The sequence below is a fragment of the Calliphora vicina genome, chromosome 3 (assembly GCF_958450345.1).
Source record: "Calliphora vicina chromosome 3, idCalVici1.1, whole genome shotgun sequence".
NCBI lineage: Eukaryota > Metazoa > Arthropoda > Insecta > Diptera > Calliphoridae > Calliphora > Calliphora vicina.
This window is the reverse complement of record NC_088782.1, coordinates 73,343,144-73,366,120: the sequence shown is the minus strand read 5'-3', so window position 1 is coordinate 73,366,120 and position 22,977 is coordinate 73,343,144. Positions and strand designations below refer to the sequence as shown.

Sequence of the window (22,977 nt, the reverse complement as noted above, 5' to 3'; positions counted from 1 at the left end):
TGAAAGTAAATTTTAATCATTTTGTTGCTATTATATGTGGGTTTGTGATAAAGTAATTAACCTGAACAAGTTCAGTCATTATCGATTTTTCATGAGTTTTTTAAAATAAAAACATTTGCTATTTTCACGTAAAAAATATATTTTTTGCTTCGAAACTACTGAGCCGGTTTAAACGTAATATATAAACTGATTAAAAGATGTGTAACAGTTTTTGAGTTATCATTAATAAAAACCTATCCATAGAATTTAAAATTTGAAACATATTGGTACCACTAGAACCACAATACATTAAAATTTTGTAGTCGATTTTGTTGTCCTGTGTTAGCGATCTTTACTATAAATTCAAAAGCAAAAGATAATCTTTTGTCCTTAATAAAAACGCAATTAACCGTGTCCTTGAATCATTAACAAATTACACTAAATTCTCTTATGTTAAGACCATCATGGTTTTATTAAAATTTTCCACTAATAACTATCATTTATTTCCATAAATATTCAACACAAATGTATGCCCTTATTCCATTTTAAACACATTTCAACCACCAATTTTCTGACTCGTATTTTTCACTGAATATTTGCACTGGGATTAGAACAAATGCTTGAAGTATATTTCATTATATATGGAAAATAATTTTCAAGTTTTATGATGTTTTTTAGCATTCAGGGAAGAGTTCATGAACCTAGACATGTGTAAATAACCTAGACAGGAGCCGCAAATCTTAATTTACAACGTCCGACCAATAAATTTTGATAGAGGAGAAAAAAAAGACACGTGTATCGGCGTTTTGAAAGTTTACATCTGAATTTCATTTGAGGAGGGGGTTAAAGTTTCCCAACTCTGGCACATTCTTATTGTTAATCGGCATAAGACACCATGTGATCCCTAAATTTTAGGTATAAAATGTTACGCAGAACATGTTAACCCTCTATATGTAGAATATGTTAACCCTCTAAATCCTCAAGGTATGGGTCTTTTTTGTCTTTCTGTTAAAAAAAGAGCATAAAACACCATTAAAACAGGGATTTAAGGGTTTAATATGTTCCGCAGAAATATTATCCGTGAAATTTTACTATAAGTCCCTGAATACACCATAACGGAAAATTCAACCAGAAAGTCACATATAAGACATAACAAAAGAGAGCCTAGGGTAATTTTCGCATTTATTATAAATATTCTTTTAAATACTACAGAAATACTACAGGAGAGACAAAAAACGTTCTAAAATCCCTGATTTCAAATAGTTATGAAAATTGTTAATGTTCTAAAATCCCTGATTTCAAATAGTTATGAAAATTGTTAATGCAGTTTTATTACTTATTTGGTATGATTTATAATGACTAATTTTTATGTAGAAATTTATAACCAGTTATGGGCAATAACTAGGCTAGGTTGTTTAAAAAAAAAAAATAAAATAAAAAATAACAATAATAACAGTTAAGAAGTGCGTTTGCATTTTATATTTCATTTTTGGGACTTGGAACATTTTCTGTTTCAGATACTTGAGGTGATAATAAATTTCCAAATGATCAAATTTTTATTTAAAAAAATGTGTGTTTTACATTTTTGGGTTTACATTTATTGAATAAACCAATAATTAATACTAGACGCAGAGTAAAAACATGGTTCGACATGGTTACGACAACTATACTAAGTTCTTTGTAACAATATATTGTTATCGTAAACATATAATTGTTGTTTTAATTAAATTTTAGTTACTGTAAACGTTTATGTTTTCATCGCAATTATAAATATGAATATGGTTTTTGATAACTAAATAATGATAAATAGGTAAACATATTGTTATTATATTCAACCATTAAATGTTAAGTTTATATATGCGTAGTCATAATGTGTTTAAGAAGCAAACAAAATATGTTTACTTTTAATAGTCTTTTTTCCCACCATTTTTGAGTGTTGGAGTTTGTCTAAGCTGTGTTATTTTTACAAGTAAATTTTGAGTGTCTGTAATTCCCATTCGCTCTATAGTTTTATTTGTATATTATCTCTAACTTTGTTAGAGCGTATAACAATAAAGCGAATAACAATTTATTAATAATATTTTAATTGGAAATTTAGTACCTTAAAACTAAAACCTATAAAAATAAAATTTTGTATATCTAAAAATAAATTTTAATAATAATATGATTACTTTGGATCATAATATGATTTAATTGGGTCATAAATATGATTACTTTGTGTCATATTATGATTGATTCATAATATGATATTATCATAATATGATTATTTCAGAACATTTAATGATACTAATAATGATCATAGTATGTTTTGGACTACAGGCATAAATCTGATCATAATATGTTGCTCTTAGTTTATGGTTACCCCCAGGGTTGTCAGATTTTTTTTAACTCCATCGCCAAAAGCTAAACGAAAAATAGCCAAATATCGCAAAAATATTTTTTTTTAGTTTTTTATTGTAAAATACATACATACTAATTTTATGTATTATAAAGACAATTTATTTCGGTTTAAATCTAGTGCATTTGTTATTTATATTAAATTGATATCAAAAGTATACATTGTATTAGAATTAAACTTTTTTAACATTTTATCTGTAGGCTGAAATGAATTACAATAAAATTTATTAACATTAACATAACTTACTATTCTTATCAATGAATCTAAAAGTTCATATTGAAATTCTCTTTCTACGCATGCGTTGCTGGTTGGTAAAATTAACATATTAAGAACGGCCAATGCTAAGTCTTTAAAGTGAAATGTTCCACCTGCATCTCAATAATTGTAAACTTGTGGCCAAAAATCTAACAAATTTTGTTGGAATTTCACCTTTAAAGATTTGAGTCCAATAGATATATGCTAATTTTGACCATTGCAATTCATGTTCCCCTGCAGATACTTTTTGATGGAAAAATAAAGTTAATGAATTTTGAACTACCGAAAATTTCATTTCATTTCAATATTGAAAATTCATTATCTATATATGGGGGATTTCATGTCAAGTGAACCAACTTTTGAAATCGATGTCTTCCGATCGGGATGAAATTTGCACCAAGGTTAGCTCTATTGGATAGTAACTCAGACACAATTTTTCAACAATATCGGTGGAAAAATTTTGACAATTTGGTCAAACAGGGGTTTTTTCTTATCCATGTAACTTATTACCTATTGTTCTTAGCAAAATGTGTTCCAAATAGTATAGATAGCTATTTCTTCGATCTTTCGAAAAAAAATATTTAAAAAAAAAAATAAAAAATTTTTAATATTTTTTTTCCGAAATCAAAAACTTTTTTGACTTTTTTTTAAAATACGCTATTTTTTTTTATTTTTTTTTTTTCTTAAAATAAAGTTTAGATATTTTCCTTGAACACCTACTTGGTCGCTTAGTGGGATGCGAGTGGGATATCTATCAAAATAAATATTTTGTAACTCAAAACATAAAATTTTTGACTTTTTTTGCAAAATCAAAAACTTTGTTGACTTTTTTTTTTCAAAATGGACCCTTTTTTAATCTTTTTTTTTAGGTCAAACAAAAGCTTAGATATTATCCTTGAAGACCCTTTTGGTCGCTTAGTGGGATGCGAGTGGGATATCTATCAAAATAAATATTTTTTAACTCAAGACTTACAATTTTTGACTTTTTTTTTGCAAATACTTTTTTTTTGCAAATTTTTTTTGTAGTCAAAAGAAAGCTTAGGTCCATTCCTTTAAGATATTTTTAGTCCCTTAGTGGGATGCGAGTAGGATATCTATCAAAATAAATATTTTGTAACGCAAGACATACAATTTTTTAATTTTTTTTTGCGAAATCAAAATTTTTTTCCAATATGGGCCCTTTTTTAATTTTTTTTTTTTGCTCAAAAGAAAGCCTAGGTCCATTTCTTTAAGATATTTTTAGTCCCTTAGTGGGATGCGAGTGGGATATCTATCAAAATAAATGTTTTAACACAAAAATTGTATGTCTTGAGTTACAAAACATTTATTTTGATATATATCCCACTCGCATCCCACTAAGCGATCAAAACCATCTTAAAGGAATAGGCCTAAGCTTTCTTTATAGCAAAAAAAAAATTACAAAAAGGGCCCATTTTAAAAAAAAGTCAAAAAAGTTTTTGATTTTGCCAAAAAATCAAAAATTGTATATCTTGAGTTACAAAATATTTATTTTGATAGATATCCCACTCGTATCCCACTAAGGGACTAAAAATATCTTAAAGGAATGGACCTAAGCTTTCTTTTGACTACAAAAAAAATTTTAAAAAAAGGGCCCATTTGGAAAAAAAATCGTATTTGCAAAAAAAAAAGTCAAAAATTGTAAGTCTTGAGTTAAAAAATATTTATTTTGATAAATATCCCACTCGCATCCCACTAAGCGACCAAAAGGGTCTTCAAGGATAATATCTAAGCTTTTGTTTGACCTAAAAAAAAAGATTAAAAAAGGGTCCATTTTGAAAAAAAAAAGTCAACAAAGTTTTTGATTTTGCAAAAAAAGTCAAAAATTTTATGTTTTGAGTTACAAAATATTTATTTTGATAGATATCCCACTCGCATCCCACTAAGCGACCAAGTAGGTGTTCAAGGAAAATATCTAAACTTTATTTTAAGAAAAAAAAAAAAATAAAAAAAAATAGCGTATTTTAAAAAAAAGTCAAAAAAGTTTTTGATTTCGGAAAAAAAATATTAAAAATTTTTTATTTTTTTTTTTAAATATTTTTTTTCGAAAGATCGAAGAAATAGCTATCTATACTATTTGGAACACATTTTGCTAAGAACAATAGGTAATAAGTTACATGGATAAGAAAAAACCCCTGTTTGACCAAATTGTCAAAATTTTACCCCCTATAACTCAGAGAGTTCTCGACCGATGTTGTTGAAAAATTGTGTCTGAGTTACTATCCAATAGAGCTAACCTTGGTGCAAATTTCATCCCGATCGGAAGACATCGATTTCAAAAGTTGGTTCACTTGACATGAAATCCCCCATATATAAAAGAGTAACGTTACTGACTGACTGACTGATTCATCATCGCACAGCCCAAACGGCTGAAGCTAGAATCACGAAATTTTAACTGTGGGTTCCTCCCTCCCCAAAACGATCCGATAAGAAGGGATTTTTGGAAATTCGAACGTTTAGGGGGTAAAAAAGGGTAAAAACGGGTAAATTCGGTAACCTTATATCTTCAAAACTAATAAAGATACAAAAAAACTTAAAATAGCATGTTACTCCATTTAAAAAATAAGCTGACAGGTGTTTCGTACTTTTTGGAAATTCGAAACTTTTAGGGGAGAAAACGGGTAAAAACTGTATTTTGGTACTTTTTTTGCACCCTATGTATCTTTTAAACCAATAAACATAGAAACAAATTTTAAATCGTATTCTTTAATTAACAAAAAATAAAAAATATAAGTTTGGTACTTTTTGGAAATTCGAACCTTTAAGGGATAAAAATTGTGTTAATTTTTGGTACTTTTTCATAAAATATGTTTTTCTATAATTTGACATAGACATACGAATATTTTATTATGAGCTCCCACCACGTTACAGAAATTTATTTGAATGAAATTGTAGCACCTCAATGGGGATAAAAAAGGTACCAAAAAGGGGATAAAATCGGGAAAATACATTATATTTGAAATTATTAAGCCAATTTTGATAATTTTTTTAACGTTGGTTCCTGGATTCATACAAAAATTAACTAACAGGGTTTTATTTGGAACTCGAGTACCAAGGTGTATATTGGGCCAAATCCGGGTAAACAGTTTGGTACTTTTTTTAAAACATATTTTTTCTTGTGCGCATTAACACAGATTTTAATATTTTGATACATGCCTGTATCATAAACAATTTTGGCAAAATGGAATATTTTTAAATTTCAAACTTGAGGGGTGTTCAAGTAAGAAAAGGGAAATTGGTACTTTTCTCCTAATGGTACTTTTTAAACATTTTAAGCTGATATGTATTTGAGTGAAGTTAGTGTTAGGAATAGGGGATAATATTTAGGTACCAAAATGTGTGAACTGTACTATAGGTACTTTTTTGTTCTTTTAATGGTACTTTTTTGAAATTTCTATAATAATGGACTTAGAAACATGAAATTAAACATATATGGTCCTAAGTGAGTGAGAATTCTAGGGGGAGACTTTTTGGTACTTTTTCTTTATTCGAATGGTACTTTTTGTAATTTCTTCACCAATGAACCTAGAAACATGAAATAAAGCTTATATGGAACCGAGTGAGTGGGAAACTACAAGTGGGTGCTTTTTGGTACTTTTCCTATATTCTAATGGTACTTTTTGAATTTTCTATAATATAATGGACCTAGAAATATGAAATTAAGCGTATATGGTCCTAAGTGATTGAAAATTCAAGCGGATACCTCATGGTACCTTTTGTTTATTCTAATGGTACTTTTTTTAATTTTCTATAGCAATGGACTTAAAAACATGAAATTAAGCATACATGGTCCTAAGTGAGTTAGAATTCTAGGGGAGACTTTTTGGTACTTTTTCTTTATTCGAATGGTACTTTTTGTAATTTCTTCACCAATGAACCTTGAAACATGAAATAAAGGTTATATGGACCAGAGTTAGTGGGAATCCGCAAGTGGCTGCTTTTTGGTACTTTTTCTATATTCTAATGGTACTTTTTTGAATTTTCTATAACAATGGACTTATAAACATGAAATTAAACATATATGGTCCTAAGTGAGTGAGAATTCTAAGGGGAGACTTTTTGGTACTTTTTATACCCTTCACCTTCGTGAGAAGGGTATATATAAGTTTGTCATTCCGTTTGTAATTTCTACATTTTTCATTTCCGACCCTATAAAGTATATATATTCTGGATCCTTATAGATAGCGGAGTCGATTAAGCCATGTCCGTCTGTCTGTCTGTCTGTCTGTCTGTCTGTCTGTCTGTCTGTCTGTCTGTCTGTCTGTCTGTCTGTCTGTCTGTCTGTCTGTCTGTCTGTCTGTCTGTCTGTCTGTCTGTCTGTCTGTCTGTCTGTCTGTCTGTCTGTCTGTCTGTCTGTCTGTCTGTCTGTCTGTCTGTCTGTCTGTCTGTCTGTCTGTCTGTCTGTCTGTCTGTCTGTCTGTCTGTCTGTCTGTCTGTCTGTCTGTCTGTCTGTCTGTCTGTCTGTCTGTCTGTCTGTCTGTCTGTCTGTCTGTCTGTCTGTCTGTCTGTCTGTCTGTCTGTCTGTCTGTCTGTCTGTCTGTCTGTCTGTCTGTCTGTCTGTCTGTCTGTCTGTCTGTCTGTCTGTCTGTCTGTCTGTCTGTCTGTCTGTCTGTCTGTCTGTCTGTCTGTCTGTCTGTCTGTCTGTCTGTCTGTCTGTCTGTCTGTCTGTCTGTCTGTCTGTCTGTCTGTCTGTCTGTCTGTCTGTCTGTCTGTCTGTCTGTCTGTCTGTCTGTCTGTCTGTCTGTCTGTCTGTCTGTCTGTCTGTCTGTCTGTCTGTCTGTCTGTCTGTCTGTCTGTCTGTCTGTCTGTCTGTCTGTCTGTCTGTCTGTCTGTCTGTCTGTCTGTCTGTCTGTCTGTCTGTCTGTCTGTCTGTCTGTCTGTCTGTCTGTCTGTCTGTCTGTCTGTCTGTCTGTCTGTCTGTCTGTCTGTCTGTCTGTCTGTCTGTCTGTCTGTCTGTCTGTCTGTCTGTCTGTCTGTCTGTCTGTCTGTCTGTCTGTCTGTCTGTCTGTCTGTCTGTCTGTCTGTCTGTCTGTCTGTCTGTCTGTCTGTCTGTCTGTCTGTCTGTCTGTCTGTCTGTCTGTCTGTCTGTCTGTCTGTCTGTCTGTCTGTCTGTCTGTCTGTCTGTCTGTCTGTCTGTCTGTCTGTCTGTCTGTCTGTCTGTCTGTCTGTCTGTCTGTCTGTCTGTCTGTCTGTCTGTCTGTCTGTCTGTCTGTCTGTCTGTCTGCCTGTCTGTCTGTCTGTCTGTCTGTCTGTCTGTCTGTCTGTCTGTCTGTCTGTCTGTCTGTCTGTCTGTCTGTCTGTCTGTCTGTCTGTCTGTCTGTCTGTCTGTCTGTCTGTCTGTCTGTCTGTCTGTCTGTCTGTCTGTCTGTCTGTCTGTCTGTCTGTCTGTCTGTCTGTCTGTCTGTCTGTCTGTCTGTCTGTCTGTCTGTCTGTCTGTCTGTCTGTCTGTCTGTCTGTCTGTCTGTCTGTCTGTCTGTCTGTCTGTCTGTCTGTCTGTCTGTCTGTCTGTCTGTCTGTCTGTCTGTCTGTCTGTCTGTCTGTCTGTCTGTCTGTCTGTCTGTCTGTCTGTCTGTCTGTCTGTCTGTCTGTCTGTCTGTCTGTCTGTCTGTCTGTCTGTCTGTCTGTCTGTCTGTCTGTCTGTCTGTCTGTCTGTCTGTCTGTCTGTCTGTCTGTCTGTCTGTCTGTCTGTCTGTCTGTCTGTCTGTCTGTCTGTCTGTCTGTCTGTCTGTCTGTCTGTCTGTCTGTCTGTCTGTCTGTCTGTCTGTCTGTCTGTCTGTCTGTCTGTCTGTCTGTCTGTCTGTCTGTCTGTCTGTCTGTCTGTCTGTCTGTCTGTCTGTCTGTCTGTCTGCCTGTCTGTCTGTCTGTCTGTTGAAATCAGTTTTCTGAAGACCCCAGATATCTTCGGGATCCAAATCTTCAATAATTCTGTCAGACATGCTTTCGAGAATTTTGCTATTTAAAATCAGCAAAATCGGTCCACAAATGGCTGAGATATGAGGAAAAAACCAAGTCAACCTCGATTTTTGACCTATTTTTTTACCTATATCTGGATTACTAAGACATTAATAGACAATTATTAATAGACAATATGGATATCTAATGATAGATATTTCAAAGACATTTGCAACGACGTATATAAGACCATAGTAAGTTGGACCTACAATGGGTCAAAATCGGGTTCAAAAAAATTTTGAACCCGATTTTTTTTTTTTTTTTAAAAAATTGAAAAAACCAAAAAAAAATTTTTAAAATTTAAAAAAAAAAAATTTTTAAAATTTAAAAAAAAAAATTTTTTAAATTTAAAAAAAAAAAAAAATTTAAAATTTAAAAAAAAAAAAATTTTAAATTTAAAAAAAAAAAATTTAAAATAACAATCGAAAATTTTTTTTTTCCAAAAAATTCAAAAAGCAACTGGAAAAAAAATTAAATTTTGTTTACCTAAAAATATTTAAAATTTTTAAGTATAATTTGGTGAAGGGTATATAAGATTCGGCACAGCCGAATATTGCACTCTTACTTGTTCTTTATTCGAATGGTACTTTTTGTAATTTCTTCACCAATGAACCTAGAATCATGAAATAAAGCTTATATGAACCCGAGTGACTGGAGAACCACAAGTGTATACTTTTTAGTACTTTTTCTATATTATAATGGTACTTTTTTGAATTTTCTATAACAATGGACTTAAAAACACGAAATCAAACATATATGGTCCTAAGTGAGTGAGAAGTCTAGGGAGAGACTTTTTGGTACTTATTCTTTATTCAAATGGTACTTTTTGTAATTTCTTCACCAATGAACCTAGAAACATTAAATAAAGGTTATACGGACCCGAGTGGGTGGGCAACTACAAGTGGGTGCTTTTTGGTACTTTTTCTATATTCTAATGGTACTTTTTGAATTTTCTATATAATAATGGACCTAGAAATATGAAATTAAGCGTATATGGTCCTAAGTGATTGAAAATTCAAGCGGATACCTCATGGTACCTTTTGTTTATTCTAATGGTACTTTTTTTTTATTTTCTATAGCAATGCACTTAAAAACATGAAATTAAGCATACATGGTCCTAAGTGAGTTAGAATTCTATGGGAGACTTTTTGGTACTTTTTCTTTATTCGAATGGTACTTTTTGTAATTTCTTCACCAATGAACCTAAAGCCATGAAATTAAGCTTATATGGACCCGAGTGAGTGGGAAACCACAAGTGGGGGATTTTTGGTACTTTTTATATATTCTAATGGTACTTTTTTGAATTTCCTATAATAATGGACCTAGAGTTTCCAAAAAATCGAAGAATTTCAAAACCGCGGTTTCGGTTTTTAAAAATTAAAAACCGAACGGTTTCGGTTTTGTGATAATTTATTAAATCTTAAGTATTATAGAAACAAAATTAGTTGATAATATAGGAAATGATATACAAATCTAAAATTCAAACTTGACGGGTTATGGTTTAGTGAATGCGAATTTAAAAGTGATAATCAATGGTACTATTTCCTTATTGCAATGGTACTTTTTGAATATTTTATAATAATAAACATAAAAATTTAAAATTAGGAACACATTTTGCATTTTCTATAATAATGGACCCAGAAATATGAAATTAGACATTTACAATTAGATTCACAAAGTGAGACTTGCCAGTATTATTTCTTTCTTCTAATTGGGGTGGCGAAGCGCACCGGGTCAGCTAGTTTAAAATAATTGCTTTGTATTTCGTTTAATCAGTTTTTTCGAAGTCGGTTAACTGAAAACCCGGTTTTCTAAAAATGGCTTTGAAATAGTCGGTTTTTTATAAACACTACTTCTTATATTATTCGAAAAACTTTACTAGTTTTTAGAAATTTAGTATTAAAATACCCGGGAATCATTGTGTGAAATATATTTAAAATTTTCTATGAAATCCGAAATAGAATAATTTATTTGAAATATATAAACTACCAACCATTTTCAACCAATAACGGACAAAGGGTGCATTTGATTCTAAGTATATTGCAAATTTTATTAGATTGTTATCAAAAATATGTATATTTTGATCACATAAGTTGCAGATTTAACGACAAATGGAAAACCCAAGTGTCAATTATTAAATACAGTCTCCTTCGCCCATTACATTTTTAAACTAGCGCAGAATAGTTTTTGAATAATTATTTTAACATTTAAATTCTCTTGTCACTTTTAAAAATTGTTATGCGCCATTGTATTTAATTTGAAGAGAGTGATGTCTAATCGGATGTTAAAACGCATAGCAGTTTTGAAGAGATGAATTAAAATAAAATAAATTAAATAAATTCTAGAGTGAACGATATAAGCGAAGTTTTTTTTAGCACCCTATTGTATATTTTTTTATAATTTTTTGAATATATTTGTATTTTCTCTTAAGCCGACTTACTTTTGACCTTGATATTTATAGAATCAAACCGCGTTTTTTTCTTTTTAGAAAAAGTTTTGTTGGCTTTTTGGCTGGCTAACAAAATTTAACTTTCGAAAAATATTATTGAAATTTTGTATCAAATTAAGGGACCATTAATTCTTACAAATGCAACAACTAGACAAGGAACAAAATGTTTCGGCTGAAAAACAACAATTTATATAAAAAATGTGGCTCCAAAAATTAAAATAAAGCAGAAATAAATAAAAAATAAAATTTAAACAATCGAATCATAAAAGAATGAATAAAACAGCTGACTAAGTAATAAAAACCGGCATTTTAAATATTAAAAATTCATAATTTTGATCGCGCTCACTCTCAGCTGCGCTCTCGATCGCACCAAACGAAATAATAAACATTAAAGCGGGTTTGCCCTCTGACTGACTCCCAGCACATGTGTCAGTCACTGTTTCTCCAAACCAGTATCATCTAACTAACTATCGTTTCTAATACGTAGCGCCTTGTATCTCCTCATACATCCAATCATTCGTCTATTTCCAGCTATCTATGAGTAGTTTTTTTTTAGTTGTCTATCCATCCATCCGTATGTGTGTTCAATATTAAAGTTGTCGATTCATAGAGAATAAAGTGAGCTAGCAGCAATAACAACAACGAAAGTTAAGTTTGTGGAAACACAAAAAACATGGCTCAAACAATTGGCCAACACATTCAGTTTTATTTGATGATCGGTACGGTAAACATTGTACTGCGCTAAAACCGAAACTAAATACGAAACCAAAAATATTTGAAACCAAACAACGTAACTCCAAACAACGTAAACAAATAAACAAAAAAAAAAAAAACACAACAAACGTTTGATATTCATACACAGATAGCTAGAGGAGTAGTAAGTTTGTGTTTCAGCAATCGAAAATTGAATCGAAAGAAAGAAAAAATAAAAATTACGTACGATTTTGTATGTTTTCGGTTGGGTTTTTTTCAGTGTGACATAGTGATTTGGATTATGATTGTGAGAGCTGTTACTGTTTTCGAAAAATAACGTGTTTAGATTTTAAATCAATCCGCATTGGGCTCGTTTAGATCCGCAGCAAATGATAAATTAAAATTTTGTCACATTTCCCTCTTTCCAAAAAATAAATAAAAAAAAATTGTAAAATAACAACTCAAAGAAAAAAAGGCTTAAAATATAAAAATATAAATTGTTCAATTGTTTCGAAGCAAGTGTGTTGTTTATTGTATGTATGTTTGATTGTGAATAATTTTTTATTTATTTGGATCAAAAAAGCCGTTAAAAATCAAGTCGAATCCTATTCATTTTATTTGAATTGTAATTGAAATTAAAATAAATAGAAAAAGTGCTATAAAAAAGAAATAAAAATAATAATATTCATCAAAAAGTTGGAAAAAAAAGTTACACTTTTAATAGATTGATCGAATTTGTTTCCCCTCATTAGCATTCAATGTATTAATGTTGACGACGGATTGCTGAAAATACGGTAAGTTTAACATTCATTCATTTAAATACAACAGACATTGTTCGATATTCGTACTTAAATAAAACTTGTTAAAATTTCTCAGGCTCACAATTGGCACAGAAAACTATTGAATACTGTTACTTTTATAACACTACTCTAATGTGTATGAACTTATGTACACAACGTCCTCGATTAACGCGAACAGTTTTAATCGATAAATATACAAATATTATCCAATATTTTAATATAACAAATTATTTTATTGAATATATATTAAAAGCCTTATTCATAATAAATTTTTAAATTTATCACAGGTTTATAAAACAAATTTTGTGTTGAAATTCTGTTTTATAAACCTTTTTTTAAAATTTAAAATTGATTATAAATAAAGGGGTAAGTGTTCTTCATTTGAAGGGGTATCACAAAAACTTACTTCAAGTGCATCATTAATAACTCTCTGCTGCAAAATAACACTTGTTGTCAGAACCTAGGCCTTCAACCTAGGTGAGGACATACTAAAACCGTTTTCAAAGATTATGAAACACCCTCAAAATTTGAAAAAAAAAATTGTTTTAGGGTAGTTTGTAGTACTTTAGTACCTCTAACTCACACATTTTTAGACCGATTTCAAAATTTTAAAAATATGGATTTCATAAATGTATGCAAAAAATCTATATTCCACGAAATTGTGTAAGTTTTTGTAAATAGTTTCGCTTTTTTTTTTATTTTTTTTTCGTAATTTTTCAAATTCAACAATAGTTATTTTAATTTTTTTTTTGCACAATATTTTAAAGACAATTTTATGTAGACAAAAACGAGACATTAGTTGTTAAAATCGGTTCGACAAAATTTACCTTGTAAATTTAAAATTATACAAATTTTTGGTATAGTTTTTTTTATTCATATGGGTTGGGGTTGAAAATACTAAAACAGGTGTTAATGAAAAGTTGAATAACTTTTACAATTTTCAACCGGTTTAAAACATGTTTTGTTAAGAACTAAATTTCCTTTATACATTGGTATACATTTTTATAAGCTTAAAAAAAAGCAATGAAAAGCGACTTTTAGATATTCTTAACAAAAACAATACTTATAACTTGTAAATGTATCAAAAAATGCGTAATCAGTTTTCTTCCCAAACCCGTTAAAAAATTTAAAGTTAGACAAAAACTGACTGAGTTACAGATCGATACGTTGACGAATAAAAGAAAACGGGTGTTTCCAGAATAACTTCTGAATTTGAGGGTGTTTCTGAAATTTTTTGACATAATTTGTAATGTACTCAGAAAGCCCTATAACCCACGCTAGGTGGTTTTCCAAATTTTTTTCCATCGTAGCAACGTGTAATTTAAATTGAAAATTTTCAACATTTTATAAAGAATTTGGCTTCGAAAATGAGAACTGTTCAATAAGTGATATCCAAACTATTTTCAATACTCTTGGTGCAGAAATTTAAATTTTTTTAAATCGAAATAATTTTTTTTTTTTATTTTATTTCAATTAAAAAAATTTTGAAAATATAAGATTTGGGATTTGAGATTGATGACATTTTATGATTTTTTTTTTTGGTATCAAGTTATAATGTTCAGCAAATTTGTATAGAAAGTGTTCAACCTCTAAATGTTATACAATTTAGCTAAAATCTTCAGCATTTGATTTTAGATCATGGGAGCATCGAAAATCGCAAAAGTGCTAAATAAGGTTATTAAGTTTAGAAGTTTTTTTTTCTCAATATCCAACACGTAGTTCAAGAAAAAATATTCATAATTCATTGAGCTCAAGAATAGTCTCATAGTCTGACAAATATTTCTAAAAAAAAAATAAAAATCAAAGTCTGACAAATATTTCAGAAAAATAAAATCAAGAATTTAAAAAATGTTATTTTATTATAACTAGCATAACCCGAGCACTTCGCTACCCCTACCCTAGTAAAATTAAAAAATATGAATGATTTCTGATACAATCTAACTACGTACAATGGTAAGAAAATAACACATGTAAAATAATATAACTAACTAATTTGGTATGGGAGATACCACTCCACTGTTCTGATCCCACCCATTTTTAAATCTTTTGTGTAAAAAAGTAACTCATATCAAGCTTTACTTTAACTTTCCATTATAAGGGAGGGGTCATCCTACTACGCCGATCACGCTTAGCTAAACTTCGTACAGGGATCAGGAATAAATTCGTTTTTAGCTAACCTCCGTAGAATGGTAATAAATTGATTGATATGGAGTTTAAATATTTTTAGAATTATAGTTCTCGAGATATTCAAAATTAATTATTTACATTGTGCCACGACATCTACTACAATCCAGACAATTTTCAGACAATCTCTGTAAAATGGTAAGAGAGCTATGCGGACAAAGTTTGAATAACCCTGCAATATTTACTCTGTATGGGAGGTGCTACTCCCTCTAATCCAATTCCGTCTATATTCAGATAAACTCCGCACAGTAATAAGAAATTAATTCGTAAAAAGTTTAAACACTTTTACAATTATAGTTCTACAGATATTCGAAATTAATTATTTACTTTGTATAGGGCCACGTTCACTATTCCAATCCCGAACAATTTCAGCGAAACTATGCAAAATTATAAATGAGCCATTTAGACTAAGTTTGGAGAATCTTGCAATTATAGTTCACAAAATATTTATATATAACTATTTAATTTGTATGGGAGGTGGCTCACCATTTGTTCCAACCCGTCCCATTTTTTATTAAACTTCGTGCCGTGATAAGAAATTGATTCGTATGAAATATTTACCCCCATATGCATAAACATTTTTTAAATTTTTCAAATGTTTTTTGAATGGAAATTTTGTTTTATAAACCTTTGAAAAATTTAAAAATTGTTTATGCATATGGGAGTTAGAAAACAAACAAAAAAAAACACCTTCAAAATATAGTTTTTTAATTGACTTTGAATTATTAAAGTCTTCTTCTTTGTTTTCTATAACAACTCTCACTTAAAACAGAGCGAAATCAATACTGTTTATTTCCAGCAGTTCTAGGAGACAGTACCGAACTAGTGATTTTACCCATCATTTAGGGTGGGAGCTAGTTACTTCAATAGCCACGTGACTAGTTATTTTAACACGGGCATGTCCTAGGCAGGGGGTCAATTGTCTCTTTTTGATTACAATGGGACTGTCTAATAGCTGGTCCAAAGTAGGCAACGCATTGGACCAGCTTTGTAACTCGTTACTTGATCAGCTACTTGACTAGTTATTTTAACACGTGCATGTCCTAAGCAGAGAGTCAATTGACCCTTTTGATTGCAATGGGACTATCTGATAGCTGATCGAAAATAGTCAACGCTTCTGGTGGGTACAAAAAAAAGTTTGAAGTGACTTCACCATAGGTTACTAAGAGACACTAAAGTGACTATTGACTTCATGTTATGTTACATGTGATATCAGTATACTTAAGCAAAAATAAAAATAAACTGTATGAGAATTATATCAACACAATTTGTAAAAAACCAGTTTGTACGAATTACTCACAAAACATTTAAAGTGACTACACTCCAGATTACTTAGAGACACTTAAGTGTCAATTGTCTTCACGCTAGATTACCTCGGATGTATAAAGTAACCAATTGTCTTCTCTCTGCACTACAAAGTGGACACACATGTCAAATGACCAAATATATAAAATGGTGTCAGCCAAGTGATAAGATATTTGTGACAATTACTGTCTTTAAGGGATACATTGACTACTTGCTTAACTGCTGGGTTGTTACTCTTATTTATTTACAACAACAAATGGGACAAACACGCATTGCTTTGTTTACATTTTAGCGTAAAGTTCACTTGTACACGTTTTTGCATATGTGTTAGTAACATCTTTAAACGCTTATAACTCCTAAAAAACCTGAACGGATTTCAATAAAATATATATTCTGCATTTCTGTGAATAAATCCCTTTAAAATGGTATATTTCTTGCCTGGTATACTTCTTGGGGTCTAAAGAAATCGACTTGCCTATTAATATTATGATATACATATGTATGTATGTAGTTTAAATCGATCAAAATGACTTGACTATCCGATATTTTCTTATGATGGCTTTTTTCCTTACAAATTTTAAGAATAATTATTATTTTCGGTCGCTGAAAATAACTATACACTTGATATGGGAGATACCACTGTTCTACACTGATCCCACCCATTTTTATATTTCTTTAGAACAATGGTAATAACTTAAGATATTCAATTACAACTATTTTCTTTATATCAGAGGGGTCATTCCCACTAAGGCGTTTCCGCCCAATTTCAGCCAAAGATCGTAAAAATATAAGAAAGTGTTTCAGACAAAGCTTAAAGGCTATCGACATTACAATTTTCATTGCTAAACTTCTTTCAGTGCACTGTAGTTCAAAGTATCACTTTTTCCGTGCGAAATTAATAACTATTAAAGTATTCTACTGTTTGATACCAAAATTGGAATATAGGTAGAAATACGTATATTTTCAACAAGTTTAAGAAAAAATTAACCCTTTGTCGACCATTAACCCATCAGAAGTAAAATAAAGTAAAGTAAATTAGACATGCGGAAAGAAGAAGTGTTGCCGAGTTTAAATTTTGAATTTTGACGGCATGGGCTCACCAGGGGTGCGGCCAGCGGTCCCCATAGTAGGACACCTCGGGTATGTTCAATTTTTAAAACGATCCTATTTCTTCGGCTGTGTTCCGAATCTCCTAGCCGTTGACATATAATATGTCTACATTGTCCTTTTTACGTGGCAAATTAATTAGGGAAAACTTAACAACTTTTAAATTACATTAAATTCTCTGCCCAACTGAGCCCAACTAATAACTTTATATCAATTTGAACCGAAAAAATCAATTTTTTTGCACTTCCAATATAAAAATTAAAAACAAAACCACTTCCACAACTACTTCAAATTTGAAATTAGCTAAAACATATCAATAAATACCTGAACTTGATGGTTGCATAATTAGATTTATTAATTAGTATATATGTATGTATAGTGTTATTATAAATAGTATTTATTAGCACAATTCTTTAGATTTTTTTTACCATTTTTTAGCTTTTTTTCTCTCAATGTGTAATTTCAACACATAACTATAAAAATACAGTTTCATATTTGACATTAATTTCTTGCTCGCTGATGTAGTATTTTGTGCTCTTTAATTGGGTACTTTCAGTTTTCACCATACTTGCAATTTATTTTTTCAATTAATCCGCACAATGAGTACTTTTGGCTCCTCTGTGCGGTGGTGCCCTGACCAAAATCCACACAAAACAGTGAATTTTTCAGGATGCAAATTCATCCAGAAATGGGCCTCATCGTAAAATAGATGAAGCTCCCCGAACACCCATTTCGATATAATAATTTTATCATTTGCACATGTTGTTGAACGTGTTGAATCATCCATAGTGATTTGGCAAATCAAACTGAATAAATGAAAGCCAATTCGGCCAATGTAGCTTCAACAATATGGCCGCTATCAACTGCCTATGTTCTGAAGTCAGTGTGGACTGTGATCCATGATTTGTTTAATGTATTTAGGTTAATTTTTTTCGGAATTAAGCTTTAGAATGGTGCTGTGGTCAATTGTGGATCGAACTGCACATAATTTGGTGGTGTAATTTTTACTAACCTAAGACCAATATCAAAATATATTCCAAAATGCGCACAAGATTTCAATCGACTCAGAAAGTGATGCTGATGAGATTTGTATACTTTAAGATTGATGGTCAGACTAATAGTGTTGGGCGTTACAAACATCAGCACAAAAATTCCAAAATGTTAGAAATGGGAAATATGATGTCATATTTCACTTGATCATTGATTTTCTAATATTGTTGCAATGTTTTCAAACACAAATGTACTCACAATCTATATAAATTTGTGCGCATTAACAATCTAGAACGCATCAGTTGTTGAATGTTTTTCAGTTGCATGTAACATAAATGAACGGATGCGAATTGTAAAACCCACAATTCGAAATATCTCGGACAGAATTCAAAACGTATATAATTTCCCTTTTACATTACATATTAAGAGTAATAAATACAAATGTGTTTGCTAACAACTGATTTGAATTACTTGTAAAATCAATGGGCGGATATGGATTAATAAATAACTGTTTTTGGGGTTTACACTGACTCAATAAAAATATAGAAATAGATTTTCCCAAACATTCAGAGTAAAACAAGGATGTTTCTTTCGATATTTTATATAGAAAACTACAAGGTTTTTATTATACATACGTCATACCATTAACATTTAATCAAATTCCATGAAATCTTAAATTCCGCATTCGTATTTAAAAAAAAATCTATTTTATTGAAAAACCATTAAATTGTTGGCAAATCTATTAAAATCTCCAAAATTAGTTTCTTTAATGTTTATAAGAAACTTTATCATTATTACCTTTTTTATTTATTTTTTTTTTAATTTTTATTGTCACGGTGGCTTAATTATTGAAGTAATAATTTAAGCTGATTTCAAATATGTATTTTCTTTCGTAATTAAGTTGAAAAAAATACTTTTTTAACTTCCTAATTAATATTTGCAATGGAAATAGATACAACAAAAAATCAAATCAGATAATAGCTATTAATTACATGTGCATTAATAATGTATTGATTTTATTACTTAGAACCTGTGTTCTAATTGCTCCAAATAAATACACATAAGGCCGTAATAGAATTGTTTTAATGAATAAATGATTTCCTTAATTGATTTTGAAACCCACCTTAATTTTAAACAGTTGTTCTTTTTTTGCAAACATGATCACTTACAAAACTTTCAATTCCCTTTATGGCTAATTGTATGGACAACAATAGAAATGTTTATGCATGAACACTTGGCCGACCATAAACTACTTAAATAATTAAATAACTAAATAAATACCTTTAAAATAGAGCAAAATAAAATAAATTTGATTTTGATTGATTAATTAAAGAAAAAGAACTGAGAAATACAAGAAACATTTACAAATTCTTGTTGTCTGTCAATTATATTGAGTTGTATGTTTTTGTCAGTATTTAGAGGTTTTTGCGATTTGATCCCGGATTAAGACATGGTCATTGGCCATACTCGTTTCTAACACACTCACTAACACACACTGTAAACCTGTCCAGCTTTATGTTTCCGCATGAGAATAGACCGTTGAGTGTTCAATAATAAAAAAGACCATTAAATTGGATTTATGTATGTAGTTCACACCTAAATACAGATGAGGTCACAAATATAGCACTAATTTCAATGCTCTAGAATTGGAGACTTGTTCATAATTAACTAACTAACTTACATCGGTGCATGAAACTATCAAAGTTGGTGTCAATGTACTCCTAGAATAAGGCTTTAATGCTAATTAGTGTTCGATTTAAACCGCTATGAAAATAGCAATTTTTAATTTTCGATATATTTGAAGAGCTTAAGAATTTATAAACTATTGAAAGTATCATACTCAGATTGGTAGCTCCCTTATCATCAACGGCCTTCATAGGTAGTCAACTTTCGATGCCTTAAGATAAGTTTTAATAGTTTCGTGTATTTCACTATTACAACTTGTTCATACCTCTCAATTCTGAAAGAAGAAAGATTCAAAACAATTACGTAATAGTGATTATCCGCATACAGTCGTATCTTCATTATGTCCTATAATAATACCTACATACATCCTCAGTTTAGGTTTACTCATGCTTATAAGCTTTTTAATCGAAAAAGACTCGGTTTGGAGATTTTTGAAAAAACAATCTTCCAAATGCTATCTGGGTACCCATTCGACTAATGATCGTTCGATTAATCGAATAATTTCTTACGAATAATTATTCGAACAATTTAATAATGACCATTTTCGAATAACGAATAATTCGAACAATTTTATGTAGAATAATCAAATAAAACGAATAAATGTTCATATATGTATATTTAAATTTATTAAATTGCTTAAAATTGTTCATAATTTCAAATTTAAATAAGTAATAATGACTCACAAAAATTGTATTGTTTCTGAAATTCGACAAATAACTAAAGACAAAGGGACTTTCGATCACTGTAGGTGAGTGTTCCGATAGCTCCTTCTATAAATATATAAATATTACTGCAAGAAGTTACAATTCTAAAAACAAATCTTTACAATTTTTTAACTTAGGACTTGAACCAATCAAAAAATAAAAGGTACGGAATAAAACATTTGTTATTTAGCTGGCGAAATATTAGAAGAAGCGAAATTAAAATTCAAAATTTTAACTTAGATTAAAGTGGAGTTGTGATGTGATGGAGAATGTGATTTTGAAACGGTCGTCGAAAGTTATATTGAGGATGACAGTTATAACGATAACGTTGAAATAGACAAAGGCCATGATCTTAAAATATATGTATACAAGTGATGTTATTAACCGCGTACGTAAGTGTTGCAAAATATTTAATAAATCGAATGATATACACAAATATTGCAAAGTAACGTTTTGCTGAAAGAAAAGCATGTAGTTCGTCTTATACATGATTTTGAACATCTTTGTCTAACATGGTAATAAACTTTTTGCGTATTTATAAATACGTCAATCATGCACTGTCTGACTTCAAATTAGCCACGTTCACTGACAATGATATCAAACTTTGGACAGATTTGTGTAATTCCCTATAACAGCTTGATTAAGCAAAGATTCGGAACCCTGATAGAACTTGAGGATATAATACAATTTGTTATAAATAATTTAGATAAAGTGAATAATTCATTTACTAAAGAATTTGTTACTCATTTTAAAACCCGACATAAAAAAGTTCTTAATACGTTTATATTGTACTTCAATTCAGGATCCAAAACGGAAACTATAGGGTTTGCTAGTCAATTGTTTTGTAGATTGTTCGGGAGTTAATCTGATAAGAATATTTTTGATGAAAATTTAATGATGGACTTTGTTTTCGAATGTTTTTTAACATTATCAATTCAAAACTTCATTCTTTTATTCGAAAAAGTTAAAATCTCTTATTCGAATTATTCGTTTTATTCGAACAAGAGAAAAATCGAATAATTCGAATACCCTAGTACCCAGCTTACTAGCTTTTTTTTGTAAATTTTAATCAAATTCGAGTAATTTGTTATACTTCAGCGCGATTAAATATCTGGAATATGGCTAATTTAAATTTCTAAACAATCATATTTCGAACACCTGAATAATATATTTATGATTGATCTTCATTTTGTTATTGTTTTTCAAATAAATCACTTTCGAATCATTTTTTGATCACCAAAAGTACTCGAAAAAGATTCGATTTGGCAGGAAGTTGGAATTTATCCCTTATTGTCTTGTATTCAAAGTCTGCCATTATAAACGATATCTGTATTAAGATCCTCTCCGGCCCGTGGAAATTCATGCGCTGTCTCATTATCTCCTATATTCTTAAGTCTTAAAATACAGCAGTGTTGTTCGCTTGAAAAATAATGCAAGCATGCAACCATTTTCTTTCTTCGAAAGTTCAGTAAATACTTCACAGCATCATTATTATGATTCAAGGATTATGAGTTCATTCTTACCCGAATGCATGTGTCCAAAATGATGAATGTTCAAATCTTCTAATATTTAATTAATCATTCAGTCTCAGTCTGAATTAAGTCCTAAGAGCATGTGTATATTAAATCGGTAGCTGTAACCTTTCAGGTCCTGTAATAGAGTATTTCCATTTTATATTAACAAGTATTTTTTCGATGGTCAGATTTGAATAAAATTTGATAAAAAGGTGGAGTAAAGTTCGGAAGCTTGTAAAATTAATTTTATTTCGGAAAAAGGACTAAAAAACTGTTAAAAGTTGGAATGGAGTAAAAGAAAAAAAGAAAAGACTGATTGGTTGTAGTCTTTTTTATATTAGGAATTAGGGAATTTTTCAAAATGTTTGGCTTTTATTTGAAACATTTATACCATGATAAAAATATAGAAGGTAGTTTCAATCAAAATTTTTTTTAAAAAATAAGGTTTTTTGAAGTTTTATTTTTTTTAACATTATAAAAAGCGTTGCCACATTCCAAAAAATGATTATGATTTTCGAGAATTTTTTTTACAAAAAATGTGTAATTTATTTATTATTTAAATAAAAATGTATTATGTTGTGTTGGGAGTTATTGATTCAATTCCTAACGTTCGATTACTTATTAAAACACGTTGACTATTTTTATATGTATGCATTTTCTTCATTTTTTTTATTACTATGTAAATATTTTATATCTTTTAAATGGAGGTTTAATTATAAGAGACAAGTAGCACACGGAAGAATGTATTTTCAAGATCTAGCCGAGCACTCTCAGAAAATATAAAAAGTCTTTGAAATCGGATGGAAAACAAAAAATGGCACGCGTTTAACAAATTTACATGTCGAAGGTGCCCTACTTTGGGTCCCATAGCGCCGTCATTGAAGTATTTGTGGGGTTCATTTTCAAATCTTAAACTCGAATATTCCTTGGGTACGCCGTTTAG

At 30.3% G+C, this 22,977-nt stretch overlaps 1 protein-coding gene across 1 annotated transcript in view; it reads left to right on the top strand.

Moving 5' to 3' along the window:
• Nucleotides 1–12,380: 12,380 nt before the first annotated feature.
• spz5 (spatzle 5) overlaps nucleotides 12,381–22,977 on the top strand; it is a 60,608-nt gene continuing 50,011 nt past the window's right edge. Inside the window, exon 1 of the mRNA XM_065504063.1 lies at nucleotides 12,381–12,538. The gene's annotated coding sequence lies outside the window, so the exon portion shown is untranslated. The remainder of the gene's footprint in view (nucleotides 12,539–22,977) is intronic.